This window comes from Labeo rohita, chromosome 23 (assembly GCF_022985175.1).
Source record: "Labeo rohita strain BAU-BD-2019 chromosome 23, IGBB_LRoh.1.0, whole genome shotgun sequence".
Taxonomy (NCBI): domain Eukaryota; kingdom Metazoa; phylum Chordata; class Actinopteri; order Cypriniformes; family Cyprinidae; genus Labeo; species Labeo rohita.
In genome coordinates, this window is record NC_066891.1 from 20,211,788 (window position 1) to 20,231,319 (window position 19,532).

Consider the following 19,532-nt stretch of genomic DNA (forward strand, 5'->3'; position numbering starts at 1 on the left):
ATTCTAGGTGTACAAGACTTTTTTTCTTTCAGACGAATATAATTTGAGTTATATTAAAAAAATGTCTTGGCTCTTCTGAGCTTCATAATGGCAGTGAATGGCTGTTGAGATTTTGAAGCCCAAAAAAGTGCATCCATCCATCATAAAATGCACTCCACACAGCTCTGGGGCGTTAATAAAGGCCTTCTGAAACAAATCGATGCATTTGTTAAAGAAAAATATCCATATTTAAAACTTTAAAAATGTTCTAGCTTTGCTAACTGTCATACGCACATTCATGAGAGAGTGGCGTTCCAGTGGAAGACGTAGGACGTAACGTAAGCTTCAGTGAGAATATGCTAGTCTCACGAGAACCAAGTTTTGTTTGCAGCGAAAGGAAAACTAGTCTCCTCTTGGCTGGTATCGAAATCCCTGACATTTTGTCTTTACAAATCCTCATCCTAATTTGTGACAGGTGTTTTCTTTTTCTCTCATCTCTGCACTTCCGTTCTTTAGAAGTAAAAAAAAAAAAACAATCCTTTATAGAATCCTGAAAAAATGTTACTTCCATAAAATGAGTTCTGAAAGATCATGTGACACTGAAGACTGGAATAATAGCTGCTAAATATTCAGCTTTGTCATCACAGGAATAATTGCATTTTAAAACATATCCAGACAGAAAACAGTTATTTTAAATTGCAACAGTATTTCACAACATTAATGTTTTCACTATATTTTTGATCAAATAAATGCAGCCTTGGTGAGATATCTTCCAAAACATGAGAAAAATCTTACCAACCGCAAACTTTTAAAACAGTATCTCCCATCTCGTAGAGTATGTCCTTGTTTTTTGATTCGCAATGAATAAAATATGAAGAGGTGAGCGTTCCTAGTCTCTCGCGTTGCCTTACATGCCTCTCAGAAAATAAATCAGTGTTGTGTCAGCTGACCTGGCATTAAACAGGCTTTTCAGAGGAGAATTCGGTGTTTGATGGCGCTCTTTGGTCCGCAATGCAGGACTCGGTGCATGAAATGTTGTAGCGGTGACAGCGGGCCACGCGCGCTTCCGTAAAACACCGCTCTCATTGTGCCGAGCGTCTGCAGTGATAGACACCTCCGTCCTCACCCTTGTTCTTTTTCTCTCGCAAATAAGACAAATGCGTATAGAAATAACTTGAATCGTGATAGTTGGCGAAACAGGCTGATAAATAATTTCCACTGTGTTTCTGGGATAAGGTGTGAAATGATCAGAATTATTTACGGCTATTATATCCAATTAAAGCCTGTGAGTGCTGTTGTGCTGTTTTATTGTGCTATAAACTGCTACCGCATGTGCTTCAGTAGCCAAACACAATGAGCTCCAATACACGCCGTCTTACTGGCAGGATCCCGGTCAGAGGGTTGATGGGGGGGTGCGAAGAGGAAAAGAATTAGAGGAAGATGTTAGGGGCTGGTTTTGGCTGTGGCCCTCTGGCACAGGGGTCTCTATGAATCAGTCAGCTTTGTTAGTTTTGGAGCAGATCCTAGTTGTAGTGTTTAAACGGTCCATTCTTCCACTTCAGGCCTATTAAAGTCCTGGCTGAAGAGTCATGTAAACTTAAAACAGTTCATATAGCCTCCAATTCTCTGTCATTCTAATGGCTCAAGCCATTACCCAACTCTGTTGTCATGGAGAGCTGCTCGTTTGTCTCCGTGGAAACCTTGATTGCCCAAGATGTGCTGATATGGTCAGCTCAGGAGTAATATCTTTCGGTCTGACGTGCGCATTGATTTATTTTTTATCTGATGACTAGAAAAAAACGCTTGTAATTGGTTGTAAAAGAGTGTTTTTCGTATACGTTGATGACGATTACACAACTATGTGGGTTCTCGATTACGTTCTAAACCTAAATTTATACTCTTGTCATGAAGGTGTGTTCATGTTTTTTCTTTGTGAAATATGAATCATATGTCGATCCTCAGAATCACAAGTAGCCAAAGAGAGGGAAAGGACACAGTAGAGTGGTGTGTGAACACACACTTGCAAAAATAGGTGCGTAAATAGTGCTTGTTTGATAAAATTAATATTTAAGATCTCTTCATGACTTTAAAGGGACAGTACACCTTTAAATGACAAATCTGTGATCATTTGCTCACAATCATTTCATTCCAAACCTGTGTGGCTTTCTTTGTATGTATAGAAAATATATTTTATTTACCCATACAGTAAAAGTCACTGGAGTCCAGTGTTGTTTTGTACCCATTGTCCATACATGTTTGAAAATGACAGTGAGTAAATGGCAAGTAAATGTTTATTTTGAGGTGAACTGTCCCTTTAAGACATGCATCTTTAAAGTAAAATGCTCTCTGGCATGAAGTTATTAAAACTCTGATGTGTTGGATAATTTTATTCGATTGATATTTTTCGGTACGAACATGGCGGTTCGGAGTTGGACTTCCTTCTCTATCTTTTCCTGAATTTCATGCTGGTCTCCTCATATCCTTTCCTGTTCTGGCTCTCCACTCGCTTATCCGTTTCTCCAAGCTGGCTCTTTATTCGTCTTCTGCTTCTTTTCTCTATCTCACATCCTCTTCCCGCCTCTCCTTTTCTACTCTTCTCCTCTCTCATTCCTCTCACTCATCCTTATTTCTCTTCTCTCTTTCGCTCTATCCTGCATGCTTCAGCAGCCCCTCTCTCTCTCTCTCCCTCTCTCCCCCCCTCTCTCTCTCTCTCTCTGGCTCTGCCTTTGCTTGCCCGCAATTTATGCTGATTGGACCAGCTGTTCCACTTAAAGTTGCCATGGCAACCACAACCGGTCACCTAGCAACCATGCCCATCTCTCCGAGCTCTCCACAGGCAGAGAGAGAGGGTGAGAGAGAGAGAGAGAGAGAGAGAGGGGGTGGGGGGGTTGGGGGGGTGATGTGAAAATTCCTTTGGATTTATTTTATGATAGTGTGTTTTTTATTTTTTTGGGTCAAATTCAAATGGTCCAGCAGCAGTGTATTTATTATTTATGTAGGATTGTGTATAACAGCATTCCTGTATAGGCTGGTAGATTTATATGATCAAAGGAATATTTAATTTGTCAAAAAAGATAACTTTTTAAAAAATTCTTTAAATTATTATATCTTATTTAAACATAGAGAAACAGCTTACAACATAGAATGCTTTGGCAATGCTCCACTGGTATAATCATGTCAATATTAATACAAAATTATATATATGTGCTGTCAAACAATCAGTTGCTATTAATTGCATCCAAAATAAAAGTTTTTGTTTACATAATGTATGTGTGTATACGGTGTATATTTATTAAGTATATATAAATGCACACACATGCATGTATAAATTTAAGAAAAATATGTTATGTATATAAATATATATATATAAATAAATTCAAAAATTCAATTCAAAATCAATAAATTCGCACAGATTATTTTAGAGCTATACTCCATTATTATAATCATGTCAATATTAATAAAAAACCTGGTCACATACACTGTAAAAAATGACTGTGAATTTAACTGTAAAAACTGTAAAAATGCTACAGTAAAAACATGTTAAATGGTTAACGGTATTTTACAGTTAATAACCGTAAAACTACATTTTTTAAATTTGGTGTTGTTTTTTTTTTGTTTAACCTTTTAACTATCACCCCCCTATCTTAAACATAGACATAAAAATGCACTGTTCGAAGTTCAAAGTGTACTTTTCCATGGTAATGCATTGTCTGATTTTAAAATGGTTTTCAAAGAATGAATTTTGAGATTAGTTGATGTATAATTTCTTAAAGTTTCTATTGTGTGATAGGGGGAAAAAGGCAACGAAGAAAGTCTTTTTGTGACGAAGGACAGAACTCCTGTTATGATGTCGATTTTTGAGGTGCACTCTTGTCATAAATGAATCTATTAGTTTTCCTACATAATTTAGGGGTCTTAGACCTTTCCAATGATATGTAGTCTGTCATGATTAGATTAGGATTTATTTGTAAAATGGTGAAGTAAACTTAGGCGTCCCACAGAGGGGACGGTGACAGTTAAAGGGTTAAATAACTCTTTCTTCTCAGTCTTTTCTTATTAGTTTTGTACATTAGGGTTGTATATTACATCTATTGTTGTTAAATAAATGTTTATTGCATTATTTCAGTTTCATGTGTATTACCATGATGGTGTTTAATGTGTTGTGCACCTTCTATATGTTAATATTTAAAAGCTTTGGTTCATCATGTGACTTTCTCATTATCACCTAAATCATCAGATTTTAGTACTTCAATAGGTTGGTACATTAACATTATATCAGTTAATAAATTACGATATTTACTTGTAAATTTAAGTAAAAACTGTAAAACGTAAAATGTTGCTACCATATTTTTTACTGTAAAATTCCAGCAACCACAGCTGCTGTTTTTTTACCGTAAATTTTACATTTTTTTTTTTCAGTATACATAAATTAGTGCTGTCAATTAAAAAAAATAACTAAATAATCACACATTTTCTTCTGATATTAATTGTGACTAATCCCAAATAAATCCCATCTAACATTAAGTTTTTTAAATATTCTTTTATATTGCAAAGAGTTCAATCTTCAAATGAATGTAGAAACAACATAAAGACAGTATGTTTTTAATATTTTTTTGACTGAAGGTGAGTATCACTGAGACCAATAGTACTGATGTGTAACGTGGGGTTTGGGTTTATATTTTACGGTCGTGTATTCTGTAACAAGGAGGTCCACTGAAGTTGATGATCCCAAATGCAGTTTTATTGAACAGTGTGTAAAATCCAAAATACAAACAAACGAAGACTTGACTTGACTTGACAATAGCTTGACTTGGCATAAAACAGACTTGACTTGACAATAGCTTGACAAAAACAACTCACCGAACAGCAGGTTACAACATCAATACACGACAAGGAACAATGGCTACATGAGGGCTATATATATATATCAAACAAAGGTCACATGACACAAACCAACCAATGAGAAACAAGACACATGACTTGGACAACCAATCAGCACATGACACATTGAACAGAGCAACCACTAGCAGTAATAAACATGAGGGCAAGGGAATCACATGACTAGACAAGGACCATGGCAAAACATCAATATAAAAGACATGAAAACATGAACGTGAAACAAAACCCAAACCCCACGTTACATGATACCTCTAGGAAATTGTTCTTTTTCCCCTTAATATTTAACCACTGACTATAGCCATTTAACATTACAGTATAATTGAGAGCTATCAATTTTAACAGTTATTAAACTTTAAAAAATAATCTAATTGAAGTGAACTTAAAATAATCTTCACATAAACCCATTATTTACCTGTGCTCCTCAGCAAGTAGGAAATAGAAATTAAATAAAGTTATCAAACTAAATACTAAAATAAAAATGGATGAATCCTTAAAGCTACAAAAGTTGATTTCCTCTTTTGTTCTTTGATAAACAGACATCACAGCAGTTGGGTTATTAACTTATTTGGCTGCTGTTACTTTAAGAGCTGCCGCTGGTGAATGTGATGTGGATCTGACACGTATGCTTGTATCATTCGCGCTTTAATGTGAAATGATACAGACTGCAGTACCGCATGTGTGCTTGCACTTGAAGGCTGACAGGACAGGTAAATTTGTTTTTATTGACACATGGCCACAAAACATCTCATCTGACCGCAGTTCACTGTTGTTCTACTGAAGCTGCCTCATCACCTGTACTTTTCCCGCAGAGTTGGACTAGCGCCTGGCGCTGAAGTGAAGTTGGAGTGCTTGTGTGAAAGTCCCCCGTTTCATGTGCACTTCTTGTCAAGGAAAAAAGAGAAAGAAGCAATACATTTAAAAAAATTATAAAACATTTTAAAATGACCAGACTGAAAGTAATCACATTAGATCAGCCTATCAAGTGCAAAGCAAATGTACCATACAAGCTATGGCATAGTGATGGCATGACTTTCCAGTGGCACGCTGTGCTGTAGAGCAGAGTTTGTGTCGTCCCGTTCTCTTGGTGCTATTCTGAGCTGAGGATCCTCTTGAGCTGTGCATTATCTAACATGTTAAAGTGGAGCAGCTTACACGCTGCTTAGTGCTAATGGTCTTTCCTGCTGCCCAGCGGCGTTCAGATCTCACCTTAGTCTCACCTCAATCACCTGATCCCAGCACACTGCATCTGACAGGTGCATAACAAGCCGCTCCTAGGTGCTGAAAGTTAATTCCCACATTTTCATCACATTTGTTTTGATGTTGTGTGTGTATGAGCTGAGGATTCTCTCTCTAGGAGCTTCCAAGTGCCACTCAAAAGGTATTTTGATTCATTCCACCTAGAATGTATGTGGGTTTCAGCCAGTAACTTTTGACATGGTTTGCATGCAGGTAAATGTGTCAGAATGTCAGAAAAATCATGAAATGTTGTTGTTATAATAATAATAATAATAATAATAATAATAATAACAACAATATAATAAAATTATTATAATAAAATAATTATTATTACTATATCATTGTTATCAATAATAATATGAAGTCACAAGACTGAAAGAAACAAACCCAAAATTGCTGATATTATTATTATTATTATTATTATTATCATTATTATCAGCATGTAGTGACAATAATGATAAATTCTATAAATAATTTATATATTGTACATTATACACTATTATAAACACTATATAGGCTATATATTTTATAATTGTTAGAATTGATTAATATTAATAACAATGATATTATTAATTATTATTATTATTATTATTATTATTATTATTATTAAATATTTTATTTCTATATTTTTCATTTTACTTATTATTATTATTATTATTATTATTATTATTATTATATTATCATATAGTAGTAATAATATATTTAAATAACATTTTTTTAAATAAAAAATAATACAAGCAATATTCTAAACTATTTTAGAAACATTGGTATATCCATTATTATTATTATTATTATTATTATGATTAATATTATTATTTTTTTAAGTAATGATACAATAAAATCAGCACACTGAAAAAAACAAATCCAATATTGCATTCTTTCTACTGTTGCTTGGCAGTAAACAACAACAACAACAATAATAATAATAATAATAATAATTATTATTATTATTATTATTATCATATAGTAGTAATAATAAATTCAAGTAATAAAATATTAAAATGATTAAAATAATATGAACAATATTATAAACTATTATAAAAATATTGTTATATCAATTATTATTATTATTATTATATTATTATTATTATTATTATTATTCAGTAATGATGCCATAAAATCACCACACTGGAAAAAATAAATCCAATATTGCATTCTTTCTACTGTTGCTTGGCAATAATAATAAAAAAACAATTATTATTATTATTATTGTTAGCATTATTATTATTATTATTATTATTATTAGCATTAGTATTACTATTTGCTAGAGCAAATTATTTACTAAAAATAATACAACAATATTATAAACTATTATAAAAAATCTATACATTATAAAAAATATTGTTAGATTAATAGCATTAAAAATAATATCCATGATGACGATGATGATGATGGTGATTATTATTAAAAACATTTTCATTTAATTGTTCATGTATTATTATTATTATTATTATTATTATTATTATTATTATTATTATTATTATTATTATTATTATTGTTAGCATATAGTAATAATTATTCAAATAATACATTGTTTATTAAAAATACAAACAATATTATAAACGCTTATGAAAATGATATATTATAAAAATGTTGTTAGAGATTAATAATGTTAATAACAATAATATCAATTATTACTATTAGGAAATATTTTGTAATAATTTTCACTTCATTTGTAATGTATTATTATTATTATTCTTAGTATTATTATTATTATTATTATTATAGCCATTTTATTATAGCTACTATATAGATTTAAATTTGCCTTTGTGTAAATATGTCTGTATTGGTATGTGTGTGTATGGTGTGGCAGGGTGTGTGTGTTTGTGTGTCTGAAATGGCCACTCACTTTGCCACATTAAGTCCTAATACCAGGCAGCTTTTCACTTAAAGGTGTGATGTGCTTTCGGCTCTGTGTTGGGCTGGAGAGCTCATGTTTATTCATGTCTTTAAGAGCACTCCTGTTTGATTTAGCTGAACGGGCCAGTTTTCCTGTTTTTTATTTTTTTTATTTTTCCCTCTCTCTCTAACTCTTCTTTACTTTAGAGACACATTCATATGGAAATGACTGCCTACTTACCTGTTCAGTATGTGTGTCTCTTTAAGCGTAGAGGTCAGTCTCACTGGAAAACTCTATGCTTATTTTATTGCCAGTCTGCCATAATAGAATCCTCCTCTCTCACACAACTGTGTGAAAAGGTTATGATGAAACCGTTTAGCCGAAATCACAGTGGCCGGCGACATACAAAAAAGTTGAAACATGCTGCCCCGGTGTAAACGTGTGTGTGTGTGTGAGCGTGTTTGCATGTGTGTGTGTTTAGGTCAGTGTTAGGCTAATCTTCAGAGCTCATCCTCACTTCTCTCAGCAGAAGGAGGGAAATCCTCCTGGCCTTCTGTAATAGGGGAGCAGTGAGGAGAGGTGTGTCTATTTCTTCCTCTGGCTCCGTCTCATTCCCTTTCTTGTCTTTTTTTAGTCAGGTAGAACACACACTCCTGGCTGGATTCAGGCTGTGATGGCAGGATGACGGTGCAGGGTTGGCCTCTACAGTTCAAAGCGGGGCGTCCGCTCTGTCTGCTTGCTTTCTGACGTTTTTTATGCTCTCTGCACGGTTGTGGTATAAATACATCCACCTGTGGGGGAGTGAGTGAGTCACATGTCCCTTCAGAGTCCACAACATGGCTGGCAAAAATAGAGTCAACTTTTCACATTTGCTGAAGTGTTGCTGGCCCCTGTAAAACTTGTTATAGTGATGGTTGTGTGTTTTGGGTGTTCTGAGTGGTTGCTAGGGTGTTGCTATGTGGTTGCCACAGTGTTCTGAGTGATTACCAGTGTATTCTGGGAGGGTAAGTAAATTCCTGTGTTGTTGCTAAGGTGTTCCAAGTAATTGTCAGTTTATTGTTGTGTGGTTGCTAGGGCATTTAGTGTGGTTGTAGGGTGTTGCTGTGTGGTTACTAAGGTGTTATGAGTAGTTAGCATGTTACTATGAGGTTAGTGTAATATTTTGTGGTTGTTAGATGTTCTGAGAGATTGCTAAGGCATTTCAGATGGTTGCTAGAGTGTTTCTATGCAGATCTTTAGATGCTCTGGATGGTTGCTAGGGTATTGCTAGGCAGTTGCTAAACAGAAATGTTAAGAGTTATATAGTAGTGTGTTATTCTGAATTCAACCAAGGTGTTCTGGGTGTTAGCGTGTACTGGGTGGTTGCTAAGGTGTTCTGAGTGGTTGCTAGGGTGTTGCTATGTGGATGCTATGTGGTAATTCTGGGAGATTACCAATGTGTTCTGTGAGGGTAAGTAAATTCTTGTGTGGTTGCTAAAGTGTACAAGTGTTTGTCAGTTTATTGCCATGTGGTCGGTAGGACATTTAGTGTGGTTCTGAGTGGTTGCTAGGTTGTTGCTATGTGGTTGCCACAGTGTTCTGAGTGATTACCAGTGTATTCTGGGAGGGTAGGTAAATTCCTGTGTGGTTGCCAAGGTGTTCCAAGTAATTGTCAGTTTATTGTTGCTGTGTGGTTGTTAGTGTGTACTGGGTGGTTGCTAAGGTTTTGTAGTGCAGTTGTTAAGGTGTTCTGAGTGGTTGCTAGGGTGTAGCTATGTGGATGCTGTGGTGTTCTGGGTGATTACCAATGTGTTCTGGGAGGGTAAGTAAATTCCCCTGTGGTTGCTAAAGTGTACATGTGTTTGTCAGTTAATAGCTGTGTGATTGCTATGACATTTTGTGTGGTTGTAGGGTGTTGCTATGTGGTTACTAAGGTGTTTTGAATGATTTCTAAAGTGTTCTGATTGGTTGTATACTAGTATGTTATTCTGGATTCAGTCAAGGTTTTCTGGGTGTTTGTTCGCCTGTTGCTATGTGACTGCTAGTGTGTTCTGGGTGGTTGCTAAGGTGTTCTGAGTAGTCGCTAGGCTGTTGCTATGTGGTTGACATGGTCGTTTTGAGTGATTACCAATGTGTTTTGGGAGGGTAAGTAAATTTGTGTGTGGTTGTATTTGTCAGTTTATTGCTGTGTGGTTGCTAGGGCATTCTGGGTGGTTATAGGGTGTTGCTATGTGGTTACTAAGGTGTTATGAATCATTGCTAAAGTGTTCTGGGTGGTTGCATGGGCATTGCTAGGCAGCTGCTAAACAGACATGTTTAGAGTCACAAAATAGCGTGTTATTCTGAATTCAATCAAGGTGTTCTGGTTGTTTGTTTGCCTGTTGCTGTGTGATTGTTAGTGTGTTTTGGGTGGTTGCTAAGATATTCTGAGTGGTTGCTAGGGTGTTGCTATGTAGTTGCTGTGGTGTTCTGAGTGATAACCAATGTGTTCTGGGAGGGTAAGGAGGGTAAGTTCTGTGTGGTTGTATATGTAAGCCTATTGCTGTGTGGTTGCTATGGTATTCTGGGTGGTTGTAGGGTGTTGCTATGTGGTTACTAAGGTGTCATGAATGGTTGCTAAAGGGTTTTTGGTGGTTGTATACTAGTATGCTATTTAGGATTCAGTCAGCGTTTTCTGGGTGTCTGTTAGGCTGTTGCTATGTGATAATGTGTTCTATGTGGTTGCTTGGGTGTTGCTATATGGCTGCTAAAGTGTTCTGAGTAGTTACCATGCTGCTATGTGGTTAGTGTGATATTTTGTGGTTGTTAGATGTTTTGAGAGGTTGCTAGGGCATTTTAGATGGTTGCTAGTGTGTTTCTAGGCAGATCTTTGGGTGTTCTGTGTGGTTGCTAGGGCATTGCTAGGCAGCTGCTGAACAGAAATATTAAGTGTTATATAGTAGTGTGTTATTCTGAATTCAGCCAAGGTGTTCTGGGTGTTTGTTAGTCTGAGATTGCTACTGTGTTCTAGGTGGCTGCTAAGGCATTGCAGTGTGGTTGCTAAGGTGTACTTAGTGTTCGCTAGGGTGTTGGTGTGTGGTTGCCACATTGTTCTGAGTGATCACCAATGTGTTCTGGAAAGGTAAGTAAATTGCTAAGGTTTTCCAAGTACTTGTCAATTTATTGCTGTGTGGTTGCTAAGGCATTTTAGATGGTTGCTAGAGTGTTTCTATGCAGATCTTTAGATGCTCTGGATGGTTGCTAGGGTATTGCTAGGCAGTTGCTAAACAGAAATGTTAAGATATACATAGTAGTGTGTTATTCTGAATTCAGCCGAGGTATTTTGGGTGTTTGTTTGCCTGTTGCTGTGTAATTGCTAGTGTGTTCTGGGTGGTTGCTAAGGTGTTGCAGTACGGTTGCTAAGGTGTTCTGAGTGGTCACTAGGATGTTGCTATGTGGCTTCTAAGGCTTTCTGAACTGTTAACACATTGCTGTTAGGTAGCTAAAATGTTTTGAATAGCATATTGTTAATGGGTTGATTGGTTGTTCTGGGTGGTTGCTAGGGTGTTGCTAAGGTGTTCTGAGTGGTTGGTTCAGTGCTGTGTGGCTGATACAGTGTTCTGAGTCGTTGTTAGCGTTTTTTGTTTTGTGGATACTAGGGTGTTCTGGGTGGATGCTGAAATATTACTTGGTCAGTTACTAGGGTGTTGCTACGTCATTACTTATTTGTTCAATCCTAATTATAAGCAATAACAAATGTATTGCTTGCTTTGTAAAAAACACTAAGTAGATTTCCAGCCATTCCTGTAACATTTTTTCCTTGACAGGTTCAAATTTAGTGCTCATTTATCAGTTAAATGTAAAAATAATTGAATTATAAATGCAGAATATTCTGTTGCTGTGAGCAGTGATTCTGTTTGCCTGTTCATTTTCCTTATCTTTGGTTCTTTATTCACACTCTCCCACACTATCCTGCTTATGTTGTCCTCCATCTCTTTATTATGGCTTCATGCACATGTCATTTGAAATAACACTGGTCTGTCTGTGTCTCTCCCTTCACATTAGTTCTTTTCTTCTCCAAATTCCTCTCCTGATGTCTCTGTGAGTGAGCAGGTCACAGAGCAGTTAGTCATTGATCGCTTCATGTGTATTTATACACTAGCATATGAGCTGTGAATATGGCACCACTGCGTCACTGTGAGGCTGAAAAACACACTGATGCGACCCTGAAACACGTATATGCTCAAACACAAAGAAAATTCCTTGATGAACAAAAGACTCTTCCTGTTTCATATATAGCAGTAGCATATTTCTTAAACTAGGATAAATGCTATAGTAATGTAGATAAATGCCGAAGGCGCTGAGGTGACGACTCCTTATGAGTCTCTCTCTACCTCCTCAGTGCAGAGACGTAATCTCGCTGATCGGAAAACTCAGACTTAATTATCTGCTCACACACACGCAAACACACACATGTGCTTGTCGAAGCCTCGGCTGGAGAAAGAGGTCAAAGGTCAGGGTACAACTACCATCTGCGTTTCCCTGTTCTCACCTCCCCCCTTAAGTTTCCAAATGTCACATTTCACCCCAGCGAAGAGACACCTGCCCCTCCTGCAGAGGGCCTTTTCTTCGCTATAGGCAGTCATTAAGTCTCTTTGTTTGCGATGATAAATTAGTAAAAATCCATATATTTGTGTTCCTGAATCTTTAAAAGAGCAGCAAAATTAAAGCAATGTTTTCTAAAAATAAATAAATAATAATAATATATGTGTGTATATATATTTATAGATTTATTTAAAATATATTTATTTATTAGATTTTTTTTCTGAGAAAATGTTGCTTTAATTTCTTGCAAACTGTAATCCATTACTGATTCCAAATTACATGAAAAAAATTGTAGTTAGTAACGTAATCCATTACATTATACTTTTAGGTAATATAATTGACTTTTAGATTGCTTTTGACCTAACTGGTTTATCACGTTGATTTAAATAGGATAATCTTGCACCATACTGATATAAACACAAAGTGTATTAAACATTACATTATGGTAGGGTTTCCCAAACTGGGGTTTGTGAAGGAACTGCAAGCAGTTTGAAAAGGTAATAAATAATTAAATCATAAAAATGTAACATTAAAATAAGGCATTTTAAAATAACATTAATTAAAATAAAACAGTTGTTACTAAAACATGAAATTTGTTTACTACTAGTTTATTGCTTTAACTATAGTCTGATTCTTAGTATTTTAAAATGTCATTTAAGCTAATTACTAGTATTTAATTTTTGGAATTTGATTACGTAATCCAGATTTCAAATTACATGTAATCAGTTACTACCCAGCTATAAATACTGAAAGATTATTTAAAGCTATATTTTTATTAAATGAGAAAGTATTAAGTAGACATTACAAATAGTAACTTTAGAAAGAAATATTTTATTTGATTCAACATAAAATTTGTTACACATAAATGTCTAGGCTAAACAGCCAACATAAACTATGGAACATAAAAGAAGATAATTTGAGAAACATTTTTTGTTCATTCATGCAATGGAAGTCATTGGTAACCAAAACAGCTTTGTTACCAACAGTACCTTCTTTTTTTGTTCCAAAAAAAAAAAAAGTAAATCAAATGATGACATAATTTACATTTTTTGGGTGAACTTTAAAGTTTTTTTTCACATATTTTTTAAATGAAATAATGTTGTAAAAAGGAAACTAAACAGCTGATTCATTCAGATATTCAGTTAACTGTATGAATGGGCCTTTGATTCATTGATTCACCCAATTCGTTCAAAACGTGGATTCATTTAGAAACTAAACACCGCTGTGTTGTGGATGAACAACAGTTCTGCCATGGCTGGCTTTATAAATAATATAAAATATATATTCTATTTTATAAAAAATACAAATTTGTTTGCTGCATTTATTTATGTACTGTATATTTCCTGTTAATATACATTTATTGGCAGTTAAAAAAAACATTTTAAAATGTTTTTAATGCCTTCAGACTTCAGTCACAATTGTTTTCTAGAAGTTTTTGATAAAAAGGAAGTTAAAAAGAGCATTTATAACATATAAATTCTTTTCTACATCATAGCTGAAGAAAAATATAAATTAAAAAATGAAAGAAAATCTTACTCACCCCGACCTTGTGAACTATAGTGCATATCCTTATTCCCCGCCCCTCCTTTTTTCCATATATATATACTTGTATTTCTCAATCGCTACCCTTAGTAAAAATAAAGGTGCTTTAAAAGGTTTGTCACAGCGGTGGCATAGAAGAACCGTTTTTGGTTCCACAAAGAATCATTCAGTCAAATGTTCTTTAAAGAACCATCTCTTTCTTACCTTTTTTATAATCTGAAGAACCTTCTTTAAATTGTTAAAGGAGTCATTGGATGCCCATTTTTCACAAGTTGATATGATTTGTGAGGGTCTTAATGAGAAGTCTATAACATACTTTGGTTAAAATTTCTCAGTGGTAGTGTAAAAAAAAAAGCTCCTTTTTACCTAGTCAGCCCTTTTCATCGCAAGCCATTTTTTTGCATTTGCCTTTAAATGCTAATAAGCTCTGCTTGCCCTGCCCCTCTCCTCTATGGAGTGAGGAGCAGTAGTGTACGTTAGCTGCAAAACTTGCTAACTAGCACATTATTAGGAAAGGTGATTTGCAAAGATGCATTAAAAACCCTTTTACTCACTTCTGCTGTAGGTGAAGCTGAATCATGAATGATTTGCGTGAACATAGACGCATTTAGGCAGATCAGGATTGGTGCATTTCCTTCAAAAACAAAAGTAACGTTAATCCTCTGTGTCTTCAGCAGCTCAGATGTCGGGAGTAAATGATGACTGCTATGTTTAGTATTACATCCAACAACAGAACACCTCAATCGCACAATCGGAGACATTCTTGTCTTCCCCTGTGCCGAAGTCGAAACAATGGTGGTTAGACTGCTACTGTTCACTCAGGGCTGTCAATCAACTATCTTGGGAGTGTCCTTGGTCGGTGTGATGTCACACAGACAGGATGCTGGTAATGGCTTGATTTGAAAAAGGGGATATTACTTATAAGGATTTAAAAAAATACCACTGGGTGGATTTTTATCATTATAGAGTGGACACACACTGCTAACACACATTTATGTTCAAACAACATGTAAAAGTGAGTTTTGCATGACCCCTTTAAAGATTCTTTATGGAACCATTTAGACAAAAAAGGTTCTTCTACACTGTAAAAAAAATTTGTTGAGTCAACTTAAAATAATTTGTAACCTGGCTGCCTTAAAATGTTAAGTTCAGTCAACTCAAAAAAAAGTTTATTCAACTTGAAATGTTAAATTATACAAAGTGACAACATAGATATTTGAGTTGAATCAACTTAAAATTTTAAGGCAGCTGGGTTACTTACCCATCTGTTAAGTTTAGCAAACACAAATATCTAAGTTGTTACTTAGTACAACTTAACATTTCAAGTTGACTGAACTTATTTTAGTTAACTGAACTTAACATTTTAAGCCAGCAGGGTAACAAATTATTTTAAGCTGAATCAACAAATTGTTTTTTATTTAAGCACCTTTATTTTTAAGAGTGTAGATACTTACGCTTAATATAATAACATTATATTGTGGAGTACTAGTTTAGTGATAACAAACAGCTTGACTGTTTAACTATTGATCTAGTTTTGGTCCTGCTTTGTGTTTTAAAAAAGCTTTTCAAAACCACTAGCTATCATTTTTATCTGGTTAGTGCCATTTTAAAGAAACCATTTAGAATTTAGACTTTGAACCTCTGCCACTCCATCACAGTGCAACACTGCAGCTATACTGTACTTTACCTACACATATTCTGCTAGTTGACTAGTTTAACCAATTTAATTTAACTTATGATTTAATTTAATTCAATAAAATGCTAATTGAATCTCAGTACAGAACAACTTGGTTGCAATTGCATTGCAACACTAAATAAATGTTTTATTAAGGGTTGTATTAAAACATTTGTTTGAGTGGACTGAATGAGTCAGTATTTTCTTTTTTTTTTTGATCATCTTTGTGTCTGTACAGTCACTGCTATCTGCACCCGGTGGACCAGACGAGGGATTACACCAGGATTAAACATCCTAATCTGACACACACTCTGATTGGTCCTGAATAAGGAAGCAGTGATACTGTATGCAGAGAGCAGTGCTCAGCTCTAAAATGGTGGAAGAACTGAGACAGAGAGAGAAAAGAAACGAATCCGTTTCAAACACGTACAACCCTGCGTATATCTACGAAAATACGACCAGCATGTATATGTGTACACACGCTTGTGCTTTATCGTACACAAATTAACCCACTCACAACCTACTGTTCAGAATTCTGACTTTCTCGCAGCAAACCGTTAGCTGCTATTACAGGAAAAAGCATCACCAAATTCACTATTGATCGTCTCTCTTTTTCTGTTCCTCTCTGACAGGTATTTGACCTTCCTCTTCTTTTCTTTGGTTTTCACAGCAAAAGAAATGAATAGAGAGATGGAAAGCTTAACTGCAGGAGAGCTGTTTTAAAGCTTTGGGAACAGTGGGGTGGTGGGAGGGCGAGTTTGGCTGCTTTAAGCCGAGCTTTGACTGCTGGTTTATCTTTATTATCGAAAACCATAATTGAAAATCGACCCATGGCTCCAGTATTTTAGATTCGGAGGCGTGCTTCCAAAATATTGTCAATAACAAACCGTTTGAGCGTCTTTTTTCATTTGTTTTACGCTAGGCCTACATTCGCGTGGGCGTCTGAGTATCAAGTGTCGTGTTCAAAATATTTGACTGTAATGGATATTTTTTGGTCCTGTTTTTAAACAAACCATTTCATAGATGGACTTGTCCAGAGGTCCAATTCAGTGACACTTTTACCCTCTAAAAGAGAATAAAAAACGAAATCCGGTCATCGTTTGAACACTCTGCTCTTTCGTTCTCAGGAGGTAGCCTTTTTCGTGCTACAAAATGATTCAAAAACGATCATATTTAATTCAAACTAAAATTAATCTGTTCGGCAGCCAGATGGTTATGAGTCTCACATGAATTCAGAAGACAGAGAAGGAGAGAGAGAGAGACATTTTCCCTCAGGACAGCGCAGGGATTATCGTGCTCGCTGGAAAATTTTGATTTGCTTTGTGAGCGCGGGCCCACACAACTGCCTCCATTTTCTGCATGTGTTGTCCAATTATATAGCTCACAGTGTTTCAAAGTATGCTTGTGTTCTGTCTACATTGCCAAATGACTGTTTTCATACATCAGCTGCAAACTTTAATGTCATAACTGAAGAACAGCCATGCATTCGCTTTATTATTATTGTTTTTTAAGGCTGCCTGTTACACTGTGAGGACAGGACAATAGGAGGGTTCAGAGCGTCCTGACTCGTGGTGACCCCCTTTGTTCAAGCGAGGACACACAGACAGATGGTTCGAGCCGTCCTGGCGAATTTGTTACCTTTCCGTATGACGTGCAATATGTCGACGTCCCGACCGAGCGCGCGCAGAGACAGCAGCTGTCCATCCATCACGAGTGTCAATGCGGAATAAACGTGTCTCTCTGCTCGCTAATGTGGCTTGAGACACTCCAAGCGTAATGAATCTGATGATATAATGTTTGTGTTCTGGATGATGATGAGGAGGATAATGATATAAAATTGCCTTATGCGATTGTTTCAGCCTAATTTTTGATAAGGCGTCCTGCATTAGTGATGCATATCGATCGTGACCAAACCGGTTATATTAAAAGCGTTAAAAAACAGGACTGGAGGAGAAATCTAAAATGGAGCAAGAGAATAATAAACACGTATTAGTGATGGAGGCATTACAGGCCTGTGTGTTCACTCCCCACGCGGCCCCTCGTCATTTCTGGCCGAGTCTTTGGAGAAGGGTTGTGTGGAATTGGGGTAATTTGCGTGAACGGGCATTGATTTACATTCGCGGCAGAGGTTAATGACAATGTCGTTCCTCGCCGCCTGTTCTTTTCATTGTAATGTTGTTAGGGAGAACCCAGGGCCGCACACCCCGCCCCCTGTTCCCCTCCTTAATATACGACTGCCAGCGCGACCTGAAACGCTTCCAATTTGCTTGAACGTTCGCGTGGAGATCTGTAACTCCTAATAGATCTTGTGCAGAAGGGCGTTTTCTCAGTTACCGCTGATTTGTTCACGGAAACAGAGGACTGTAATGTGTGCATGTATTAATGTTTATTGAATACAAATTCAATGTTGACTGGTCTCTTTTAGAGAGAGCTTAGAAATGTAACATACTAAAGTCTAAAGTACTTAAAGACACTTATATAGCACGTGCCTGTTTTACTTTCTGAATTTTTTAACAAAACTTATGTTGAAATACAAATTTCTGTCTGTATTTTTTTTTTGTTTGTCCATCTATGCTCACCAAGTCTGCTTTTATTGGTCAAAAATACAGTAAAACATTAATATTATAATATATTATTACAGTTTTAAAATAATTTGTCTTTTAATATATTTTAAAATGCGATTTATTATTTTGAGTTTATTAGCAGTCATTACTCCATTCTAAAGTGCCACATGAACCTTCATAAATCATTCTAATATGCTAATTTGCTGCTCAAAAATATTTATTGTTATTATCAGTGTTGAAAACAGTTGTGCTGCTTAATGTTTGATAAATAGAATGTTATTAAGAACCTTTAGCTGTATCCCAAATGATGCACTATACACTATGCATTTATACATACGCACTATGCACTTAGCCATGTAGTGTATGAATTTTAGTGTATGAAAGTTTATTTTGTCATTTATAAACAGAGTCTAATAGCCCCTCCCCCTTCGCTACATATTTAAAGCTGCGATTTAAGTGCATCTTCCGGGTATTTTAAATCAAAGTCCCTTTACGGCAAGTCATTTCACTTGGTGGCCATCTTTGAAACGCCTCTCGGGTATGCAAGTGCAGCTCCTAAATCTTTAAATGGGGAAACATCAAATTCTTCAAAACTGTTCACCAAGCTTACAATTAAATTTCATATTTGAAATCTCAAATTTCCAGTGAAATCTGACAAGAACTGCCTAGTAGCATTAAAAAAAAGCTTGTTTTTTCAAGTCGGGATCAGCCAGTGCGCATGCGCATTACTGAGCGCACATCTCAGAAAGCTGACAGTTTCTATAGCAACCGGGACTTCTAACGGCAGCTGCAGTGATGCGCTGACTTTACAGATTAGCGATTGGCTCATTTATTCAGAAGGCGGGGCTTCACAGCCATAATGAGCGTTGCATTTTTCCCTATTCAAAACTATACGAGTGACAGGTCTTGGGTATTCTATAGTCTTTGTTTAAAGTGCACATTTTATTTTTGGAATTTTCAGTGTGAACACACTGCTCGCACTATTTATACTAAACACCATTATAGAATAGTGCATAAGTATGTGATTTGAAATAGAAACCTTTTACCTGTGTCTTTACTTCAGTTTTGATCAACTTAATGCATTTATTTGAATAAAGTATAATTATTTAAAAAAATGTTACTGTCTCTAAACTTATGAACAGTAGTGGACTAAACATATCAGACTTTAAACATATTCCTGACAGTGAAAAGAATTAGTAGTGGTGAATACTTAAGTGATGTAAGTATTAAAGCC

General features: G+C 35.7%; 1 long non-coding RNA gene across 2 annotated transcripts in view; it reads left to right on the forward strand.

Moving 5' to 3' along the window:
- Positions 1-19,532, forward strand: part of LOC127154942 (uncharacterized) — a 100,337-nt gene that overhangs the window by 55,463 nt on the left and 25,342 nt on the right. The window lies entirely within an intron of this gene.